This window comes from Lissotriton helveticus, chromosome 1_1 (assembly GCF_964261635.1).
Source record: "Lissotriton helveticus chromosome 1_1, aLisHel1.1, whole genome shotgun sequence".
NCBI classification, from domain to species: Eukaryota; Metazoa; Chordata; class Amphibia; order Caudata; family Salamandridae; genus Lissotriton; species Lissotriton helveticus.
Genome location: NC_136057.1, coordinates 63,774,866 through 63,785,681, shown reverse-complemented (window position 1 = coordinate 63,785,681; position 10,816 = coordinate 63,774,866). Strand labels below are relative to the sequence as shown.

The 10,816-nt window shown below is 51.7% G+C and overlaps 1 pseudogene across 1 annotated transcript in view; it reads right to left on the bottom strand.

Annotated features, from left to right (window-relative positions):
* Nucleotides 1–3,887: 3,887 nt before the first annotated feature.
* The window catches only part of LOC144824429 (uncharacterized), a 32,890-nt pseudogene continuing 25,961 nt past the window's right edge, over nt 3,888–10,816 (bottom strand). Inside the window, exon 3 of the transcript XR_013608962.1 lies at nt 3,888–10,115. The product of XR_013608962.1 is annotated as an uncharacterized LOC144824429 (transcript). The remainder of the gene's footprint in view (nt 10,116–10,816) is intronic.

The window sequence follows — 10,816 nt, the reverse complement described above, 5'->3', positions numbered from 1 at the left end:
TTGAGGAACGACTAAAACTATTTCCACATTCATTGCAATCAGATGGTTTTTCCCCTGTGTGTGTTCGCTGATGTCTCTGGAGAATTTATAACAGACTAATGCTCTTGATACATTCATGGCACTGTAATGACTTTTCCCCTGTCTGTGTTCGCTAATGACTTCTGAAATTTGAGGAAACACTAAAACTACTTCCACATTCATTGCAATGGTATGGTTTTCCCCCAGTGTTGGACTTGGCCCTTCTGGCAGGTTCACCCCTAAACTTTTTGCTTTAAATGGTGACCTGGTGATGGTGATTTTTGGGTTCTGCGCACTTTCACGGTGTCCCAGTGGAAAGTGCGTGCGCACTCAGTGCGTGGAGTAAGGTTGGCCTGCCCTACCATAGGAATGCATGGGGAATGTATGTGTCCCAGGTAGTTCCTGGTGCGTGGGGTGTACAGGCTCGAGTCGGGTATGTGCGGACTCGTGTGATTGAATGCTGCAAAATGATGTATGCGGCGTGTATGTGTCTAGTGTGGAAGTGCCATTTCTAGACATGGCTGTGTGTGTGCTGTAAAGATGGTGGCGTGTGATTGGCTGGAGCTGGCTGGGATGCCAGGCTCCATGAGTCATGATGGGTCTGCCCGGTGGTGAGTGTGGAGATTAGCATGCTGATGGCTGGGGAGGAGTGCACCTGGATCCTGCATAGGGCTGGGCTTTCCCCACACAATGCTGGCTCCGCCCCCTGTGGTGCGTCTAATGACCCTAGCCTCCCTAGTGAATAGAGTGAGGGGCTGAGCACTTCAAGGGTGCTCCAAAACCAGCTGCGACTGGTTTCTCCCCCACCCTGCACCCTGAGACAAAGGGATTTCATGTATAAGAAGAGGCTGTGTCCCCTTACAATTTGTTCTCTTCCAGGATCCTAGCTGAGGGGGCTGCTGCTGTTGCTGGGCAGGAGGACCGCCACTTGGATTGCCTCCCTGCCTGGAGGCCCAGTGAGCTGGCCCTGGGCCCAGCCTTGCCCCCCTGCCTGCCTCCAGAACCTTGCTGGAGCTTTATCCTTGCCCCTGGCGCCTGGGAGCGCCTTGTTCTGCTTCTAGCGCTTAAGAGCACTTTATTTTTGCTTGTAGTGCTTGGGGAGCGCTTTATTTGTAAAAGCCGGTGCCCACCCGGGGTTTGACCCGATTATTGAATTGCCGATTTTCGGCGCGGCTGCCCACGCCGCATATTGCTCCTCTTTGGTGAAGTGTGGCTCAATGGTTAGAGCGGCAGACCCTGATGCAGAGGTCTAGCCCGGGACCAGGGTTCAATTCATTCCCCGCCTCGGCGGGTCTTGGGCTCAAAATTCCACGGAACTGATAATTCTCGCATCGGTGCCTATTCCAATCATGGAGTCCCACTCTGCAACTCTGGGCAGTAGCTTGCTTAATCTCCACAACGGCCCCCACAACGCTAAGGATGCCTGGCCTCCACCTTGGGGGTGCCCAGGAGTGGGCACCTCACAGGGAAAGCCAGGATGGGTTCCACAGCGGTATTCGTACAAGCGCCTTGAGACCCTTGCGGGTGAGTAGTGCGCTATACAAGTATCAATTTACCATTTTTTTGGCTGTGTTCTTTATTTTATTACGCGTGCCCACCTCGATCTATTAATTTACAAGGAAAGCCGGTGCCCACCCGGCATTTGCTGCTTTGTCCACCGCCGGGCCGCCGCTCTGCCTACGACGACCCGAAAGTGGTTGGCCGGCCGGCCGGCCAATCATAGCGCGGCCCGACCGGCAGTTCAGCCCCGCAGCCGGGCAGCGAGCAGAGAGGCGACGGAGGGTACAGGCGGGGCTCTGTTGTCAGGAGAGCCCCGTCGTCCAAGAGTGAAGAGCCGCCCCAAGATCGGAGACTGCCTCCAGGCCCAAGAGAAGCCGGTGAGTGGGGTAGCTGTTTCCCGTGTGGTGGAAGGGGCATCGGGATACACTGTCGGTGCCCGCCCCTCCCCTCCAGAGCAAAAGCCCCAGTGTGCTCGAGCCCCGAGAGGCTCGCGGGGGCACAGTAGTGTTTGAGCCCCGAGAGGTTCACGGCGCCACGTTGTAGTTACGAGCCTGCGAGGCTCGAGGTGCCATTTCTTTGTTCTAGACCCTGAGAGAGGCTCACAGCCCATATCGGTTACGAGCCCTGAGAGGCTCTTGGGTGACATTGTATTTGTTTAGGGCCATGAGGCCCCCAGCCCACAGTTAGTTGGTCAGAGCCCGAGGCTCCCACGCTGTGCTTGGCCCCATTGTTGTTTTTGAGTCCACGAGGCTCCAACGTTGGCCTTCAGTATCTACACAGCTGCTCAGCACTTCGTGGGCAGCTGCTACGTTTAGGCCCTTGACATTGGGACACAGGGCGTCCTGGCCCTAGAGAGGCCAGTTGGCCTAGGGACTGCCACAAGAGGTGACTTAAGTGAATTTGGCGTAATTGTGTTCCCTACACCTCTGAATTTGTTGTTGATGCATCATGTGTTTTCCTTCTCTACACCTCTGAATGTTTATGCATCATGTGTAATGTTCCTATGCTTATACCCCTACAGGTATTGTGATACTTAGGTGGTTGTTCTTGCTAGTACAGGTGGTGCTAGTGAGGTCCTGGTTCCCTGCGCAATATTCTCCTAAGGTGGTTAGGGTTGCGTAGGAGGTACTTAACTGTTACCAGTAGTTACTGGTTGTGTGCTACAGTGAATTTATATTCTATGTTCTAAGTGATATACCAGGTGCTAAGTTCTAAAAGTGTTGATTCCTGACAGTGGTCCATGTGGCCCTGTCTTGTACATATCCCCTGTAAATTCTGCCCGTGCCTGTTGGCACATTGTAAAGTGTGTGTTTTTATCTAATGTGTTTTGGTGTAATACAAAGGCTGTTTTTATACATAACCTTGTGTGGAGTTTCCTTTCTGGTGGGCCTTGAGTGTTGTTGCTGGGGGTGCGTTCGCAAACACTTAACTCACATGCCTCCAAGTTTAGCCTTACTGCTCGTGCTACGTTACCAAGGGGGTGAGCAGGGGTTATCTTGGCGTGTAACTCCCTTGCCTTGACATAGAAGTGGTGGTCTCTGACTGACTTTGGCGCAAGCCCTGGCCAGCCAGGGATCCCATTGCTAACACCCAGTGTGTGTTTGAATATGTCCAGGTAGGTCGCTCCCCCTCCGCACAGTACCGCCTGTGCCCGTTCTCTCCCTCGCTGCCCCCGTGTCTCTCTGCCCGGTTTCCCTTCTGCTTCCCTCGCTGCCCCAGTGTCTCTCTGCCCAGTTTTTCCTTCTGCCCCCCTTGCGGCCCCGTGTCTCTCTGCCCGTTTCTGCCTTCTATTGCTTAGTTGCCCCTGCATTTCTGTGACCTTTCTGCCTTCTGTGCCACTCGTTTCCCCCCATTTTTTGTAACCTTGTCTTGGGACTTTTCTGCCTCTGTGCCACTCGTTTCCCCCCGTTTTTGTGACCTTTTCTGCCCTTTCTTGGGACATTTCTGCCTTTGTACCACACGTTTCCCCATGTTTTTTATGTGACCTTTTTCTACCCTTTCTTGTGACCTTTCTGCCTCTACGCCACTCATTTCCCCCCGTTTTTTGTGACCTTTTCTGCCCTTTCTTGTGACCTTGCTGCCTCTGTGCCACTCGTTTCCCTACGTTTTTTGTGACCTCATCTGCCCTTTCCTGGGACCTTTCTGCCTCTGTGTCACTCATTTCCCCCTCAATTGTTGTGCCTTTTTGCCTACTGTTTCCTTTGTCGCCCCTCACCGCTGCGTCCCCTGCAGCCCCGCCCCCCTGACTGCCCATACGCTGCCCCCACCTCCCGCCTCCCAGCTGCTCCTACCTCCCACCTCCCCATATAGGCCGGCCGCTGCGCGGTGAGGAGAGCGACCCTTGACCCTTCCAGGTAGATCGCTCCCCCTTCGCACAGCACCGCCTGTGCCCGTTCTCTCCCTTGATGCCCCCGTGTCTCTCTGCCTGGTTTCCCTTCTGCCCCCCTCGCTGCCCCCGTATCTCTCAGCACGGTTTTTCCTTCTGCTCCCCTCGCGGCCCACATGTCTCTCCACCCATTTTTGCATTCTGTTGCTTAGATGCCCCTGCATTTCTGTGACCTTTCTGCCTTCTGTGCCACTCATTCCCCCCGTTTATTGTGACCTTCTGCCCTTTCTTGTGACCTTTTGCCCTCTGTGCCACTCATTTCCCCCGTTTTCTGTGACCTTTTTGCCCTTCTTCTGACCTTTTTGCCTTCTGTGCCACTCATTTCCCCCTGTATTCTTGTGACCTTTTTGCCCTTTCTGTGACCTTTCTGCCCTCTGTGCCACTTGTTTCCCCCTCAATTGTTGTGCCCTTTTGCCTTCTGTTTCTTTTGTCGCCCCTCACTGCCCCGCCGCTGCGTCCCCTGCGGCTACGCCCCCCCAACTGCCCATTTGCTGCCCCACCTCCCGCCTCCCAGCTGCTCCTCACTCCCACCTCCCTACACATGGCGGCCTCTGCGCGGTAAGTCCGTCTGCGCCCGCCCGCATCTGGACCGTGCCCAGCGCAAGAACCCCTGGCCCCCGCACCCGCCACGACGACTGCCGCCACTACGACGCCAGCACTCTGCACGCTCTCAAACCTGGACGGGCCCACAACTGCTTCAAGGTCGCCCCGAAACGCACACACAGTCCCTTCACCTGCCGGAACTGCAGCTACACCAGCCACAGAGCCGACGAACCACCCACCAAGAAAATCCTCGACCACCTCTGATGCATACTACTGAACACCCGCTCTGCACGTAAACACGCCGTCGAGCTCTGGGACCTGCTCAACACAACCTCCGCAGACGTCGCCTTCCTGACAGAGACCTGGTTGAACAACTCCTCCGCACCCGACAATGCCATAGCCATCCCAGACGACTACAAGATCACCCGCAGAGACCGCACCAACGGAGTCGGAGGAGGAATCGCCATCGTCCACAAGAACAGCATCAGGGTCTCGACTAGCACAGACGACGCGCTCAGCACCGCCGAACACATGCATTTCCAGAGCCACACAGACCCCAACTCCACCCTCAAAGGCACCCTCGTCTACCGACCCCCAGGACCCCGCCCCCAGTTCAGCGACTCCATCGCCGACTTCATGAGCACGCACGCCCTGAGCTCCACCGACTACATCCTCCTCAGAGACCTGAACTTTCACCTTGAGAACAACAACAACAACTCCACAACCCTGATCGATACCCTCGCCAACCTCGGACTGAGACAACTCGTCACAACGCCCACCCACTCCGCCGGCCACACACTCGACCCCGTCTTCTCCTCAAGCCCGCACGTCTCCGTCAGCCACACCACCGAACTCCTCTGGACCGACCAACGCTGCATCCCCCGCCGTTGCTGGAGCAAAATCACCGAAGACATGCAAACCTCGCTATCAGCCCACCCACCGAACCCTCCAACACCGACGTCGCTGGCCACAACCTCAGACGCTGGATTGAGGACTGTGCCAACACACTCCCCCCGCTGAAGAAGCCCCCCCAAAAGAGACACCAGCAAGAGGGCCAGCTGGTTCACCCCAGAACTCATAGATTCTAAGCAAGCCTGCCGGAAACTAGAGACGAAATGGCACAGTGAACAAACTCCGGACAGCCACGCAGCACACAAGGACGCCGTCCGCAACCACCACCACCACATCAGGGCTGCCAAGAAGACCTCTTTCAAAGACCACCTTGACAACAACGCACACGACAGCAAGGAGCTCTTCAACATCGTGAAGGAACTCTCGAACGTCAGCTCCAACACCAACAACATCCCGCCGTCACAAGCCCTGTGCGACTCCCTCGCTACCTTCTTCCACCGCAAGATAGCAGACATCCACGGCAGCTTCAACACCGAGACAGCCCCAACAGACAGCAACACAACAGACCCTCCGCACACCATCGACCATGTCCCCTTGCTAGCCTGGACCAGCGTGAGCGTCGATGACACCATCAAGACCATGAGCACAATCCACTCCGGCTCTCCGTCAGACCCATTCCCGCACCACATCTTCAACAAAGCAAGCAGCTCCATCACACACCACCTACGCAACGTCATCAATCTCTCCCTTGAGATTGCGACCTTCGCAGAGAGCTGGAAACTCGCCGAGATCAACGCCCTACTCAAAAAACCCAAGGCAGAACCAAGAGACCTCAAGAACTTCCGACCCATCTCTCTACTCCCCTTACCGGCCAAGGTCATCGAGAAAATCGTTAAAAGATAGCTAACCCCATACCTCGAAGAGAACAGAATACTGGACCCTTTCCAGTCAGGGTACCACAGCAACCACAGCACCGAGACCGCCCTCATGGCCGCCACCGATGACATCAGGACCCTGCTAGACAATGGGGAAACTGCAATGGGGAGACCTCTCCGCCGCCTTCGACACCGTCTGCCACCGCACACTACGCGCACGCCTCCACGCCTCAGGTATCTAAGACAAGGGTCTGGAATGGACCCCCTCCTTCCTCTCCGGCAGAACCCAGAGCGTCCGCCTCCCCCCATTCCATTCTGAAGCCTCCGGGATCATCTGCGGCGTACCCCAAGGATCCACCCTCAGCCCGACACTGTTCATCATTTACATGGCCCCGCTCGCACACGTCGCCCGACAGCACAACCTCACCATAATCTCCGATGACACTGAACTGATCCTCTCTTTCACCAAGGACCCCATCACTGCCAAAGCCAACCTCCATGAAGGAATGAAGGCCGTCGCCGACTAGATGAAGATCAGTCGTCTGAAGCTTAACTCGGACAAGACGGAGGTCCTCATCCTCGGCTCCAACCCGTCAGCCTGGGATGACTCCTTGTGGCCAATGGCACTGGGGGCAGCCCCGACCCCCACCGACCTCGCACATCCTCGACTCAACACTCTCAATGACCAAGCAAGTCAACGCCGTCTCCTCCTTCTGCTTCAACACCCTCCGCATGCTCCGCAAGATCTACAGATGGATCCTGACAGATACAAAAAAGACAGTCACCCAGGCCCTCGTCAGCAGCAGACTCGACTACAGAAACGCCCTCTACGCAGGAGCCCCGACCAAGCTCATCAATTGACTACAACTCATCCAAAACACCTCGGCACGACTCCTCGATGTACCACGACACGGCCACATCACCCCCCACTGGCTTCCCGTCAACAAGAGGATATCCTTCAAGCTCCTCATCCACACACCAAAGGCACTCCACAAGACCGGCCCTGCCTACCTCAACAGACGGTTCTCCTTCTACACCCCCAACTGCCAGCTACGCTCCGCCGACCACTCACTCGCCACCGTCCCGCACATCCGAAGAACAACCACCGGCGGGAGATCCTTCTTCCACCTCGCCGCCAAGACATGGAACACCCTCCCACTGAGCCTACGACAGACCCAAGACCTGCTGACCTTCAGGAGGATACTATAGACCTGGCTGTTCGATCAGTAGCGACCCCTACCTCCCCCCCCCCAGCGCCTTGAGACCCTCTCGGGTATGAGGGGTACTTAACAAATGCTTGATTGATTGACTGATTGATTTTTGTAGGTCTGATGACCCACTACAGCTCTTTACACATTCACTGCATTGGAATGGCTTTTCCCCAGTGTGTGTTCATTTATGTTTTTGTAGGCCAATAACCGAAAGAAGCTCTTCACACATTCACTGCAATGCTATGGTTTTTCTCCTGTGTGTGTTCGTTGATGTCTTCGAAGATTTGATAACATACTAAATCTTTTCACACATTCATTGCAATGGTATGGTTTTTCCCCAGTGTGTGTTCAAATATGTTTTCGTAGGTCTGATGACCCACTGAAGCTCTTCACACATTCACAGCACTGTAATGGCTTTTCCCCTGTGTGTGTTCGCTGATGAATCTTGAGATTTGAGGAATCACTAAAACTACTTCCACATTCACTGCAATGGTATGGTTTTTCTCCAGTATGTGTTCGCTGATGTCTTTGTAGGTGTGATAACCGACAGAAGCTCTTCACACATTCAGTGCAATGGTATGGTTTTTCCCCTGTGTGTGTTCGTTGATGTCTTCGAAGATTTGATAACATACTAAATCTTTTCACACATTCATTGCAATGGTATGGTTTTTCCCCAGTGTGTATTCGCTGATGTCTTTGGAGTTGTGATAACCGACTGAAGCTCTTCACACATTCACTGCAATGGTATGGTTTTTCGCCAGTGTGTATTCGCTGATGTCTTTGGAGATTTGCTAACAGGCTAAAGCTCCTCACACATTCATTACAATGGTATTGTTTTTCTTCCCCAGTGTGTGTTTCTTCCCCAGTGTGTGTTCGCTGATGAACTTGGAGTTGTGATAAATGACTGAAGCTCTTCACACATTCAGTGCAATGGTACGGTTTTTCCCCAGTGTGTGTTTGCTGATGTCTTCGGAGGTGTGATAACTGACTGTAGCTCTTCACACATTCATTACAATGGTATGGTTTTTCTCCTGTGTGTGTTCGCTGATGAACTTGGAGTTGTGATAGCTGACTGAAGCTCTTCACACATTCAGTGCAATGGTATGGTTTTTCCCCAGTGTGTGTTCGCTGATGAACTTGGAGTTGTGATATATGACTGAAGCTCTTCACACATTCAGTGCAATGGTATGGTTTTTCCCCAGTGTGTGTTCGCTGATGAACTTGGAGTTGTGATAAATGACTGAAGCTCTTCACACATTCAGTGCAATGGTATGGTTTTTCCCCAGTGTGTGTTCGCTGATGAACTTGGAGTTGTGATAGCTGACTGAACCTCTTCACACATACAGTGCAATGGTATGGTTTTTCCCCAGTGTGTGTTCGCTGATGAACTTGGAGTTGTGATAAATGACTGAAGCCCTTCACACATTCAGTGCAATGGTATGGTTTTTCCCCAGTGTGTGTTCGCTGATGAACTTGGAGTTGTGATAAATGACTGAAGCTCTTCACACATTCAGTGCAATGGTATGGTTTTTCCGCAGTGTGTGTTCTCTGTTGAACTTGGAGTTGTGATAAATGACTGAAGCCCTTCACACATTCAGTGCAATGGTACAGTTTTTGTACGGTGTGTGTTTGCTGATGTCTTTGAAGAATTGATAACTGACTGAATGACTTCCCACATTCAGTGCAATGGTATGGTTTTTCCCCTGTGTGTTTTCGCTGATGAACTTGGAGTTGAGATAACTGACTGAAGCTCTTCACACACTCAGTGCAACGGTACGGTTTTTCCCCCATGTGTGTTCGCTGATGATCTTTTAGGAGTGCTAACTGACTAAAGTTCTTCACACATTCATTGCAATTGCACGTTGCTTTTCCTGCGTGTGTTTGCTGATGGCTCTTTAGTAGTGATCACAAACTAAAGCTCTTGCTGCTTGTGTATGATTTTTCTTTCTTGGTTAGTGTCTCTGGGTCGGGTTTATATTTGTCTGCATCCCATGACTGCGTTTCCTGAGGAGCTAACATGGTTGATAAAGCACTTGTGTTATTCTCATATTCCCAGTATGTCTGTGGTATTTTGGATGGTTGATTTCAGATTTCACAACGAAATACAAGACTCACCAACTACATATATTATAATTGTGGCAAGTAAAGCTTCTTTGTAGGTGGTTATGTTTTTAGATTGCGGAATGGTTTTGCATGTTTATGAGTGAAGATCAGTCTTCCTTCTGGTCGAAGCAAATTGGGACAGTCTGTTGTAGATCAGAGACCCTCTCTTTCCTTTACCATTCAGTTGTCTGGCTCCACTCCCTTGTGCTTTTCTCTTGTTCCTGTGGTTTGGCCAGAAAAAGTTTACAATACACCTAGTGTGCTGAATGGTGGTCTGCCATCATTACAGGAAGCAGAGAAACGCTGTATCTACCTCATACCGAACACATGATCAAAGCTGGTGGTAGAGGCCTGTTTATACAGGAAGTGGTTTGTCAGTGTTGTTGCCTTAATTTTCTAGAGGTCATTTCTTATCCTGTTGTGTGGAGGTGCACAGCTCAGACTCTTACATCCACCAAATTGCTCTGAACTGCCTCTTCCAGGATCTATCAGTTTATGTTCATGTTCCTCAGTCTTTATGCAGATCTTTTCCTAAATATTGGAGCTCTTTTTTTCTAAGCACCATTTTTCAGATTTTCACGATTACTGTCATTATTCACGATCATTTGTGCATTCAAGGCTGGTTTCCTATTGGATGTAAAGAGATTTAAAATCACTAAATGGAAATGTAAGAGCATGTGAATACACAATACTTAACTAGTTGTAAAAGACATCTGGTCATTACCATTTACGAAAGTTTCCAAGAGATATTTCACCATACACAGATATTTAAGTAAATGTTCTATAGAACATGTCACATTTTACTTAATTCAGAAAAGGAGGTGATTTTTTGGTGTTCACACAGAAACTCAGTACAGAAAGAGCACACATGGAGTGCCCACTTGCTAGAGGTACAGCTTTACGAAGACGCACATGGCTAATATTTCATTTAACCCCTCCCGTGCTCATGACGAGCTGAGCTTGTCATGACCCGCGCGGCACTCACACGCGGGGTTAATTCCCCTGCTGTGCTGAGCGTTCCACAGAAACGGGTGTGGCCATGACGAGCTTATCTCGTCATGAGCACAGCACCACCATGCAGCGTGACAAGCCAAGCTCGTCACAAGCACCGTGGTGCTCGTGCACCCTACCTCCCCCAGCGCCGTGGGGGAATTAACCCCGCGGCAAAGGGGTTAAACAAGAAGGGATTGTGTAAGAAGAGATGGATCAGGATGTGTTGCTGTCACTTCAGTTTTAGGAATTGTATAACAGCAGTAACACTTTCAAGGCTACATGACAAAGAAAACTCTTCATGAAGTATATAATAAATATAACGCTTCAGGAAGTAT